Below are 12823 nucleotides of genomic sequence, written 5' to 3'. Positions count from 1 at the left end.
ACAACAAACAGATGATCTGAGGCAGAAATCAGAGAAATACAATGACAGAAAATAAAACCACTAAAAATACCACCAAGCTACTAAAGAATATCAGTAACTATAAAACTGTCCAGTTTACAGTTTTTGTTCCTTTTTCAAGCCATAAAAACTGTAGTTTAGAAACATATTTAACAAAAAACACAGATTATTGTACGTATCATCAAATGTTAGACGAGAGTCAGTTTAATATATGATTAAGGATGTTTTTATTATTTATTTTGTGATGGAAATTCTTGCAGTAAGCATTCCACAGTGTATGACCTTTAGGTTACCTCACTCCTGTGAACATCTGTGTTAGTGAAGGAAGCTGTAAAAGCCATTATCAGAAGTTTAATGGTTAAAACCCACAGTTAGGATGATGTGTTGGGAAGGACAGATGGGTTCCTAGATAACTTTGTCACCTCTGAACCCAAGAAGGGTCTAGGGTCATAAAACACAGACTCTTTGAAGTTGAGATAACACTGTCATGTTCTGGTATAAATACTGTGTGTAAATGTTGATCGGGGCTCTGCTTCACTGACTAACCTCAGTTACAGGGTCTTCAAACGCTGAATGCCTTTGAATAAAACTTATAAAGACAAAGTCCAGATTTTCTCTTGTTATGAGTCAACTTCTACCCACTTTGATAAGAAAATTCCACAACAAATTTAGCGTCACGAACAGGATCTAACGTGCCAGAGGAGACCGCAGGACGGGGACACGGACGCCTGGCCAGCCTGGAGACGTTGTCCTCAGTCCACCTCCATTTTACGGAGGGGAGTTCTGGTGTCCGCCTGCGGCTTCTGGCCGATTGGATCCGAACTATTTGTCTTCAAATATATCTGGGTGAGAAGTTGCTCTGTATGATATAATGTATATTATTATTTTTATTACACATTAACCATCATCTCCTAACTAATTAATTAGGTTCCAGAGTTGTGAGAGGGAGGACATCAGCTGAGGGCCCGGTTACCCTGCAAAGAAATGGCAGGGAGGTTCTTATTGGTAACAATGGGATAAAGCAAAACAAAGGGTTTTGCGGGTGGTTTTTAGCAATTTTCTACACCTCATAAAGGAGAAAAGTCAGACGGCAGACGTGCCGCTGAACAGGTAAAAAAAAAATGGTTCCGGAACCTTGAGGCATCAGGGGTGTCTCCTTCTTCAGACTCTGATTTATAAAATAATGAAAGGGAAAAGTGGGGATGATTGTGTTAAATGTGCTTTAATTTGGAAGATAACATTGGTTTTTTACAGTGTGAAAGTTTGAGTGTAAATAAGTTAAAGAGTTTAAATAGTTTCAAGTAAAACAGTTGATGGAAAAATAAAAAACATAAGATTAAAAAGCACAGAGTGCATCAATTAAGGGGTTAAAGAGTTAAACCTTTCCTGAAGGAAGTTTCGTTTGTCTTAAATATTGCGATCAGTCGGAAAAGAAGGTAAAAGTGAAAAGGGACATTAGAGATGCGAAAAGAAAGTTGTTTTAGAAAGGTGTATAGTGCATGTTATGAAAGGAAGTGGCAGGCAGGTGGACAACTGACTGACTGACTGATAATATTTCTTTGTGCAAAATCTGAACCTATACTAAACTTTTTCTTCTGCCTCTCTCACACACAAATACACACATATATGGGATTTGAGTTCAACATCTGCATTTTTGAGTCTGGATTTTAGAAACCTGCCCTTCTCCATGGCTATTACACAGAGGCACGGCCTGAAAGAGAGAGATCTGCCTTCCTGTCTGCCTGCTTGTTGAAAATCGCAGTGTGAGTTTCCACCAAAACGAAACTCAGAAGAAGTCTGGACCCACTGAGATGGACAACGATCCATGCTGGAAGAATGATTGAATGTCTCACCAACAGACCTGGGAAGGGCCTGGTTGTTTTTTGGACTGATAGAGGACTGTGTGCCATGACAGTCTGACTCTGGAGCGATTTAGAAACTGATGGGGGTAACGTACAAACACACATTTGCATAAATCTTTTCCTATTTTCTGCAATGAAGAACGCTTATTAACCGCTGCTCATGTGACGCTTGCTTGACGTTGACAGATATAGCGGGTTAAAATATTATTTTAGGGTTAGAAAAGTATCTTTAAAAGGGTGATAACTTAACTCATTTGATACTTTCCAGTTAATTCTTTCAGAGAAACAAGTTCTCTTTCGTCGTGGAATATTCAGGGTCAATTATTCTAGTTATTAAAAGTTATTAAAAGCAGAGGAAGTTACAACATCTCCAAAACTCAGCACAAACCAAGTGTTTCTATGTTATTCTCAGGACAGATCTCATGAAGGAGCATTTTTAAAACCCAGCGCATGCGTAAAACCTGATGGGTTTCTCCTTCAGGCATTTTCTGTTGTCAGAGTTTGTATTCCATAAATCTAATGGGTAGAGACCTCATTAAAACAGGCTTAGTTCTACTGCAGATGGTCTTCATACAGTTTCTGACACAGTACTTAATGTTTGGTGCAGTTTTTGTCCGCAAGTGTTAACTGACGCTTATGGAAAGTACAAATTTATTGTTTTTCACAGCAGCTGCTAGGAAGAGGTTATATTAGTGTTTTTTTCTTCCCTCTTCTGATTCATGCAGCGTGTTGATTTACACTGTACCTTATATCAGGTCCTGACAAAAAACTATGAAAGGTTTGGTTCTGCAGGTTCTTTTTTCTCCCTTTGGAGAAGGAAAGGACACCTGATCAGTTCTGTGTTGCATAGGAATATTAAAACAATTGTTGTTTTCTAAGATATCACCAGCTAAAAACTTTTAAACGTTTGAGAGTAATTGGTTTTGTTAAACACATTTCCCTTGGTAAAACAAACCTTTAAAATGAGAATGAAAAATTGGGTTATTTAGAAAGAATCTGATTGGACAGTGGTACCACACAAAAATTAAACTAATCTCATGTTTCCTAAAAGACTCTGCATGAAAAGGCCTTCAGAACCGTGGAGTTATTTTCCACCACAGTAACAAGTTTTTTAAGCATGCTTTTTCTTTATTTTAAAACAGATCTGGTTTTTTGTTTTGTTTTTTGTTTTTTAACATAATGTTTGTCTGACGCTTCTTATGAACTGTGTTAGAAGCAAATATGATCTGAGGTAAATTAGGAGCTGTGAACTAATAATTTTAAATCTGATTATTGTCCAAGCAGAAATAATATATTTAGCCAATTCTTCAATCTCTGCAGAAAGTTAACACCATTGTTCAATGCAGTAGTACTCAACTTGTGGTTCCTGGACTCCTGAAGCCCGTAAGCCATAGATTTTGGGTCCATAAAATTATAATATTTAATTAAAGGTAGACCGATTACCTATTAAAATAGATCTAAGCCAATGATGAGTTCCAGTCATTTGGTGGCTTTGAAATGCAATAATACTCAAAATTTCTACTCTGGGGAACACAGATTGGGGTTGAAGAGTTTTGTTTTGGAACCAAGGTTAGGATTTTTATAACAGAATCAAGTCAAGTAAAATCCTTCATTTTAGGAAAAGAAAAGAAATAAAGGCCCTCTTAACAGTAAGAGGATGGTCGGCTCAAACTCAAGTCTCCTTGTTTGATTTCTTAGGGTTTAAAGATTAAAAGAATACATAGGAGTAGAAAGGTACACAAGAAAATGAGATTTGTTCTTTTTGAAACACTATGTGGGAAAAAGTCCAGTTTGGAGACAAGCTTCTTATCTTAATTTCTGATTAAGTCAAACACTGCAGTTTTGTTTAGTTTGGGTATACCATAAAATGTCAATGCCAACTTTTCCAATTTCCCCTCGGGGATCAATAAAGTATCTTTGAATTTGAATTGAATTGAATTAAAATACTTCTTTGCATTTAACCTGAAATTCTGCAATACAGCTGCGATCAAATTGAGCCAAACAAAAAGAGAATTATAACAATAACTTTTAGGATTGTAGTTATTATTATAGAGTTACAGTACAAAGAATTAGCAAAAGGTTTCAGCATCAGTAAATTTGGATTCATTTAAGAGAAAACTGTTGCTGTGCTTCTAAATACTTTGAGATCTCTTTGGATTATGTGCACTGATTTTTAAAAAAAGATCCTGAAGATTGTCATAACAAAATTTATCAATTATAGCATTAAAAGATATGGTTGAGAAAACATATTCTGAAAAGAGATTGTTAAAAATTTCTTTGAATTCTTGAAGCTTCAAATTTGGCCATTTCTCTGTCTTTGATGTTTTGTCTTTTTTTGTTGGACTGAATGTTTGTTTATATGTTGCATGAAACAATAATCCATGTTTAGAATAATGTTTCTAAATCCCAGATTGATTAAACTTTTAGTTTTCAGGAGAGTTAAGAAGCAGCTTGTTTCTGAGGTAGGTGCATGTTAACAGTTTTGTAGTTCAAGGTTCACTAAGATGGGTTGGAATGAAGAAACTGTGGGTCCCGCCCATAGGCTGCCAATCAGAGGTTAGTTCTGCCTGACTCCGCCCACCTACCAGGTTGGTTCATGCCTTTGCTGTCATGGTAACGCTCAGCACCTCCCTTCCTGAGTTTTAACACTGTTTAAGAGACAATAGAATCAAAATGCTTGTAGTGATTGTTGCCTTAAAAACATGTTTTTTTTTTGTATAATGATTAAGGATGTAGCATGACTTTTAGATTTATGTGTTTTACTATTAAAAGGTTAATGAAATAGTTTAAACTAGTTTGAAGAATTAGTTTTGCATGCAGAATCATTGGTGATTTATTAGATTGAAAGTTTCCCTGGTACCATTAAGCTGACTGACAGTTCAAGATATGCAAAAGTAAGGAATATATTTTTGATAAAGAATCAGAGTCATGACTTTATACTTGTTGGGAATTATTTATTAGATTCAATTTGTAGGGTTTATGCATCTGAATTACATTAGATGTCCATTAATCTAATACTCATCTTTATACAAGACAAATCAGGATGATATGTGACTAATAAGTGAGACATTGATGAACTGAATAATTAAAGTTTGTGTTTTGTTGTTAATGGAACTGAATTGCAGTTAAAAATATCTGGATTTTCTTTATGTTGCTTTCGTTAAATTCATAGTGACACATAGTTATGTCAGAATTCATTTCTTTGGTTCTAGGTTATGTGATCTTGGTTACTAGAACATTTTTGTACAAACTTTTTGCTGGATTGTCGCATGGGTTGGACCCTGCGCCAGAAGAGGGGAATGTCAGAATAAAGTAACATGGGGTTCCAAAAGTTTTAGCACTCATGGAAAAAAGGGTAGCTCATACCTCCAGTGAGGACTTAGTGACAATGCGAGAACTTGTACTTTGTTTATATAAATGGTGCATAGCTCCCTAAGACCACATTCTGAAAACCTCTCTGAAATTATGGTGTTGATTCTTTTGTGAAATTTTATATCTCCACAGATTAGACCATTTTTGAAATTCTTTGTGGGTATTCTGAAACTATGAAATATTAACCTGTAATCAGACCTTCCTCAAACATCATGTCACATTTTTGATATTCAGAATATTTAGCTGATGGTCACTGCTAGTATATCAGGTGAAGTCAGAAGATCAATTCTTTTGATTTTGTTGGATGTTTTGATGAAGTTCATGTAGTTAAGCACTTAGGTTTGAGAATGGGACTTTGAATTGAAAATTAGCCAAGTGTTGTGAAGGCTCTACCTATTGATCTCACTTATATGAGATTGAGACAAAGGACACAGGCAAATCTCAGTCCTTTTGAAGTGCTGTGTGGCAGGTCTCCTAATTTGGACATGCGGATATTGCCAAGATAATTTTCTTCCACATCTTTGTGTGAAGATAGGATGTTGTTTTACTGTCAAAACCTGTCCACTGTGTTTTCTCAAGTTTCACAGACGGTGAAGGCTGCATTACCAGAAACAGCCACTTCCACCCTCCATTCCTTTATTCCTGGGGACTGGATTCTGGTCAGAGAATTTAGGAGAAAACACTGGAAGTCCAGGCGCTGGAATGGCCCATATCAAATCCTACTAGTCACCCAGGAAAGCTGTAGAAGAGCTCCAGCTTCCCCAACTTCATCTGGCGTCTAGGACACAAGTCATCTTCCAACTGGATCATCCACGGCCTGAAAGGTGTGAGGACAGCGGACCACCACAAGACAAAGAACTGTAAGCTGATCACTGGCGAGTGATTGAAGAGGTGGTTGAAGAACACTGTTCTTACAAGGGCACAATAATCCCTTGGGCAGTGCCACGTTATTTCAGAATCTACTTAAGGCCATCGCATTGCCTGAAAGTTAGAAATCATAAGGTCATTTGCCTCACTGCACACACACTACAGTGAGAGACACATAGGAAACATACAGGGAAGACCTCTACACATTGCACATAACCTTTCTCTGGATGATGGACTGGTGACGTCTGCAACAGAGAGACAGTCAAACATGCGCCATGATGCTTATTCTCCTTAATTTCTTAACATTTAGTGGCTATTAGGCTCCTTTGCCTGGACAGCAAGGGTCAGCCAAATTCTTTTCTCCCACTTTGACAGCGAAACTGACTCTGAGGAGGAAACCTCGGATGCTTTTATTTAACTTTCATGTTTATTGCTTGATATTTATCATTATGGTATTATTACAAATTTGAATGTGTTCATTTCCACTGTTGTTTAGTTGGACTATGGAAGCCTAACTTCCAGCTGGTTAGAGTTCCTGTTTCTAAATATATTTCTAGAGGAGCTTCCTACGACCGCCCACCTGTACCAGACTGGTAACAGGGCAGCTTGAAGCCACTCAGGAGAGACAGCAGGATTTTTGTTTTTTTTGTTTTATAAGTTGTGTTTTTAATTTGTTTTCTTTGGAAAAAACTGTTTGCTTTCAGTACCAGAAGAAATGACATTCCACTTCAAGGTCACGATGCAGCTATATGGAAGATGGTCTGTTCTGATGCTAATGATTGGTATTGCAAGTATTTTTATTACTCTTGTGTTCATTTGAGGAAAGGTACAGCAAAGACAATGTGTGGTTAATCTGACTAATAATAAATACTCATCAACGGATTCGAAGAGAGATTAATCACTTTTCTGACTACTATGATCATACTGATAATGTTTGGTGGCAACTGATGCATCAAACCGTTAGGAAGATAAGAAATGATAGTTGCTATGTTTGTTGTTTGATTCCACGTGTTATTAATGATCAACCATTTTTAGTACCTGTTCTTATTGATACTACTTTCTTTCCAGATAGGCAACAGAACCGGTTGGTGGAGGTCATTTTTCCTTGGGTGAGGAATTATACTGTAAGGGAAAGCAGAAATGTTAGTAGATTTTCTAGTGAGACTAATTTAACGTGTGCATCTACAGGACCTTTTTTAGAATTCGGGGTATTAGAAATCCGATTAAAGATCCAGATATTTGTATCGCACAGGAGGAAAGTAGATCTTATTTCCTTGAGAAGACAGTAGGTTGCGAAGCTATTATATCTGTTTTATCTGTTTAATCAACAGACATAAATTTGAGTCATGTCCTATCAGAACTGATCCTTATACTATTTCAGAATCTTTGGCTCCAGATCCCTTTGTGTTAACTCTTAATCTTACAGCCTTACCGGATGGAAGTCAATTGTATGGCCAGGCAGGTAAATTAACCAGGGTTTTTGTTACTTTTCCTTTATGAGATGGGTACTCGTGTCCTCAGAACATGGGTTGGATGTGTGGAAATAGATCATATCTGTATCTGCCTGCTAATTGGTCTGGAGTATGTTATCTAGCTCATTTACTACCTACAGTCACTACTTATACTTCAATCAGCCTAAGCTATTAGAACGATGAGTTTGCAAACTAGAATGGCTTTGTATTATCTATTAGCTGAGAGGGGTGATGGTTTTGAAGAATTTTCCTTTAGTTGTGATTATCTTGTAATCAGAAGAAAGGAGTGTGATGGAAATTATTTTATTAAGTGTTCCAAAGTGTATGACCTTTAGGTTACCTCACTTCTCAGAACATCTGTGTTAGAGGAGGAAGCTGTAAAAGCCATTATCAGAAGTTTAATGGTTAAGGCCATTTGTTAGGGTGATGCCTCAGGGAGAGTAGATGGTTGTTCCTAGGTAACCTTGTCACCTCTGAACCCAAGGAGGGTCTAGGGTCATAAAACACAGACTCTTTGAAGTTGAGATAACACTGTCATGTTTGGTATAAATACTGTGTGTAAATGTTGATCGGGGCTCTGTTTCACTGACTAACCTCAGTGTCAGGGTCTTCAAATGCTGAATGCCTTTGAATAAAACTTATAAAGACAAAGTCCGGATTTTCTCTTGTTATGAGTCAACTTCTCTCCACTTTGATAAGAAAATTCCACAACAAAACGTTATTTGGAAGACCATACAGATTACCACAGTTAAAAAATAAGTGGGAGTTAGATGAAGAAGCTAACCTAGCTGATTATATGAGGAGTATGTTAGAAAAGCAACAGAAACAAATTCAAACTAATGAGGAATGTTCTATTTCCCAGCAGGAAAACCAACTAGTGGAACCAGGAGACTGGGTGTTAATAAGGAGTGTAAAGAAGAAACATTGGTATTTCACCTAAGTAGGAGGATCCATATTAGGTATTACTAACGACTCCCACAGTAGTAAAAATAGCTGAGAGATCAACCTGGATTCACCTTATACATTGTAAAAAGGTCATTTCGGTTGAAAGCTCCGTCAGGGGAAGTGATTTACAGACTGATAATAGGGTGGACCCAGACATTTAGAGGCTGGAGAGACCCGAAAGTCAGTGAAGAAAATTAAGACACTGGAACCACTTAGAGTAGTTAAAATTTCAGCCAAAATGACTTTTAGATGGAGGAACAATGCTTTCCGTTGCTGGGTATTTATATTTTTTCTCATATTGATTTTCTTATTTTCCTGGTACCTCTGGGAACCAGTCAAGATAAAACAGGATGTAACAACACCTGCTATGAATCATATGAGACAAGTAGCGCTAAATCAAGGAAGGCAAGATAACCTAACTATGTGCACTAAACAAACTTTTTATACTTATGGTATTCAAGTGTGCGTGAAATCTAAAACCACAGCTGTGGTGCTGATCCCACTCATTAGCTTGACCAAATGAGGAAGGAAAGAACAGAATTATAGAAGTTATACTTAACTAATGATAGAAGAGACACCTCATGGTCCACGATGGTAGCTGATGAAGGAAACAATTGGACACCAGAGTGGTGCACAACTGCTTATGCTAGTCATCAAAAGAAGTTGTTTAAGCTCCATAAAGCTGATAATGCAATCCAGGTAACAATTAACCTCACGCATAACTCTCTATTTCCTTCCGACTACGTTACATCAGGAGGAAAATGTTGGGGTTTTCTCCTGTGGGTTTGGGTTTCAGGGTCAGACCTGAACTTTGACCTTTTTGTTTGTGAAGTAAAAACTCTCTACCCTAAGTCTACAGCAAAGAGAGTAAAAATTATGTTAGGAAACTTAACCACACATGACTGGTTCCAGGTTATTACTGGAGTATCAGGAACAAATAATAACTGGTTATTGATGGTAGAGCAAGCTGCTAACATGACTAAAAGAGATTGTGTTGTGTGTTTGGATTCAAGGCTTTTATTATAAATAATTCCAGCTGTGATACCACAACCCTGCATGATGAAAGTAATGAATCAAACTAATTTTAATGAAATGTGTCAGCACTGGGATTTTGTTTTTCCTGTCATTACAGCAGATAAGGATAAACCAGTATTCCATAAGCGGGTCACCACTGGAAACTACACATGTATAAATATGACAGAGAGAGGCAATAAATTGGGAAATCTAACTGCAGTATGGTGTACTGCAATTGTAAAAGTAAATAAGTATTTTAAACCAGTCTCTAGAGGAGACATTTGGTGGTGGTGTGGTGACGACAGGTTGTTTCAATTCAATTCAATTCAATTCAATTCAAAGATACTTTATTGATCCCCGAGGGGAAATTAGAATTCCAGTACAACCCATCCAACATACATCATGACACAAGACAAAGGGGGGGACGGGTCACCGAGGCTTTGCTGCCCGCTCACAGGCGCTGCCCTTGCTAGATGAGAAAAGAGGCCACATTAGGTAAGTAGAGGGAATAAAAATCATATTTCACACTTTATCCTTAGCAGGATACAGTTTGAGATTGCAAAAAACCTCAGCACAAAGAAGCAACAAATTTACAAAACAACATCATGCTGGGAACGGTGAAGGTGGTGTGAGGGGTGCATATGTTTATCTTGAGCATGTGTGTGTGTGCAAGTGAGTGTGTGCAAGTAAGTCCATGAAGCACTGTCACAGAGGCCATTGTCCTTGATGGTTCGTTGGAATGTTCATCAACCGGCCACAAAGTTCTGAGCAGGTCCACAGATGTCCTCAGGGAAGGGAGGGTGCAGAGGGAGCAGAGCGTCATGTTTACATAACTTCCAGGAGAAGTTGAAGATAGCCAGCCATCAAGGCCGCGCAGGGGAGCCAGATTCAGAAAACAATAATTATTTGGGTTAGGCTGACTCTTAATTTTCCGTCAGCCTTGAGAGTCTCACTGGTGCTTCTCAAAGGCGAATCCAAATAGACAAATTCCTGGTCTTTCTGCCAGATCCGAGCAAACAACTTTCTCCAAGATTTATACCATTTCACCCCTGAGTCCAGGAACCGCAACCCGCTTGCAATCCTGTATAAGGATCACATCTTCCACATCCTCGACTGACATTATCGACAGACACACAATCCTCCACTTCTGCCAGGAGTCCATCGTGTATCCGGAGAAAAATGTCCCGTCCGGGCAAGTGGGCTCTCCCGACCCCTGTCTTCTCGTCGAGAAAATTTGATCAATTGCATTGAGAGACCAGCTGACCAAATCCATAATTTGGAAGAATTTGGAAGATGTGCAAAAAGAAGCTCCAAAAAAAAGACAAGACACAGAGCTGAAGCAGGGCAAATATGGGAGGGGTGCGGGAGACAGAGAAAAAGCGTCTACCTCCATCAAGAGCAGGAAAAAAGATCGATCGCCTTCAAAAGTAACGGGACTCTGTGCTCTAATTACTTTATTGTTACCAGTTTCAGTATATCCTATGTCAGTAGATGAAGTAACAGATGGACTATCTAGTGTTAAATCCACATAACTGGCATAATAGAAAGTGCAGAGCAGTAGCTTGGCAGACTGAGGGAGACTCTACATACATAGATGCTATAGATGAATATAAATTGACTGATCAAGTAGCTGCAAGATTTGAATCAAATATCTGTAAGTGGTGTACGTTGAACAAAAACGTAGACAGGATCAACTATATTTACTACAATGTGCAAAAACTAGGAAATTGGACACAAAGCGGGTTTCAAACTGTCCATGACCAATTGGCTTCAACTTCCCTGATGGCATTCCAGAAAATAATTGCTTTGGACGTGTTGTTAGCTGAAAAAGGAGGAGTTTGTGCCATTTTTGGAGAAAAATGCAGCACATTCACACCTAACAACACTGCTGCTGATGGCAGCCTAACTAAAGCCATAGAAGGTTTGAGATCTCTAAATGGCAAAATGAAGGAGCATTCTGGAGTAGACACCTCGATGTGGGACTCCTGGCTGGATGTGTTTGGAAAGTATAAAATTTTAGTATCATCAGTAATAATTTCCTTTGCAGTGTTTGCTGCAATTTTTGACATTGTGTGGATGTTGTTGAATTCCCTGCCTTCGTTCTCTGCTTAACCGTCTCATCACCACAGCTATTTCTCCTATGGAAGACAGAGTTACCTAACTCTATCCGTTATTTAAACATCAGGATGATGAGGATGTGACGAACCACTTTTCTGACCTGTACCCAGATCCATCTCTATATGATTCTGTGATTTAAATGTCAGTAAGTACCTCTGAGTATAATTGTCTTTGTACTCATGAAAATAATCTTACAGTTAAAAAAATCTGAAAGAAGTGGCTGTTAAGTGATATGAGAATATGAGCAAATATTAGATATACAGGGAGGAAATGTTAGAATAATTGAATATAGATTTATCTTATATATTTTCCTTTTCTATTAACTTGACTATTTGATCTTTATAACCTTTCATGGTGTTTGTGTGAGTAAGGATGTGATGAGTTTGTCTGCAGGCAAGGATCAAAGGTGGAGCTGGGAAGGAAGCAGTCACAGATGAGGGTGTCATAAAGATGGTGGCTGATTGCGCTGAACAGAAGACACACTGATCTTAAGATGATGGAGACTGTGGAAGTGCGTTGTTACAAGATAATGGTGTTTATGACCTGTTTACGATGCAGCTGTTTTTCCCATCCTTAGAGAGCGACATTCATTGTAAGTAGGGAACCCCCAAAGATAATAAAAAGAGAGATACGGACAGATGTTTTTCAGAGCGGTAGGAGATTTGTAACTGAAAAGCACATCGCTGTCCGTTCTCCTCGCGGCGAGTAAAGTAACTAATTCTTTGTCTTTCTCTTCTTTTTGTGATGTTATAAGTATTTTAGGTTGTTCAAACCTGACAGTTTCATCCTGTTAAAAGGCGGTTTTCCTTTCCACTCTCGGTACATGCATGCTGGGTATGAGGGATTGCTGCAAAGTCAACAGTGCAATTTGCTTTTTTTCCTTGGATAGAAAACTAACTAATTTGAATAATAAACTGAACTTGATTGCATTGCTTTGATAACTAGGATTAATTTGGAATGAATGTAAATGACTTGGAATCTGTTTGTATGATTGAGTTATTTTTTGTAAAGTGCCTTGAGACGACATTTGTTGGGAATTGGCAATATATAGATAAACTGAATTGAATTTGTTCTCTCCTGAGTTTGTGTTCAAGTCATCACTGTGTCTCTCAGGTTTAAGCTGCATTGGTTTCCACTCCAACCCACTCGTATCCT

This window comes from Girardinichthys multiradiatus, chromosome 13, assembly GCF_021462225.1.
Source record: "Girardinichthys multiradiatus isolate DD_20200921_A chromosome 13, DD_fGirMul_XY1, whole genome shotgun sequence".
Lineage (NCBI taxonomy): Eukaryota > Metazoa > Chordata > Actinopteri > Cyprinodontiformes > Goodeidae > Girardinichthys > Girardinichthys multiradiatus.
This window is presented reverse-complemented; position numbering follows the sequence as displayed.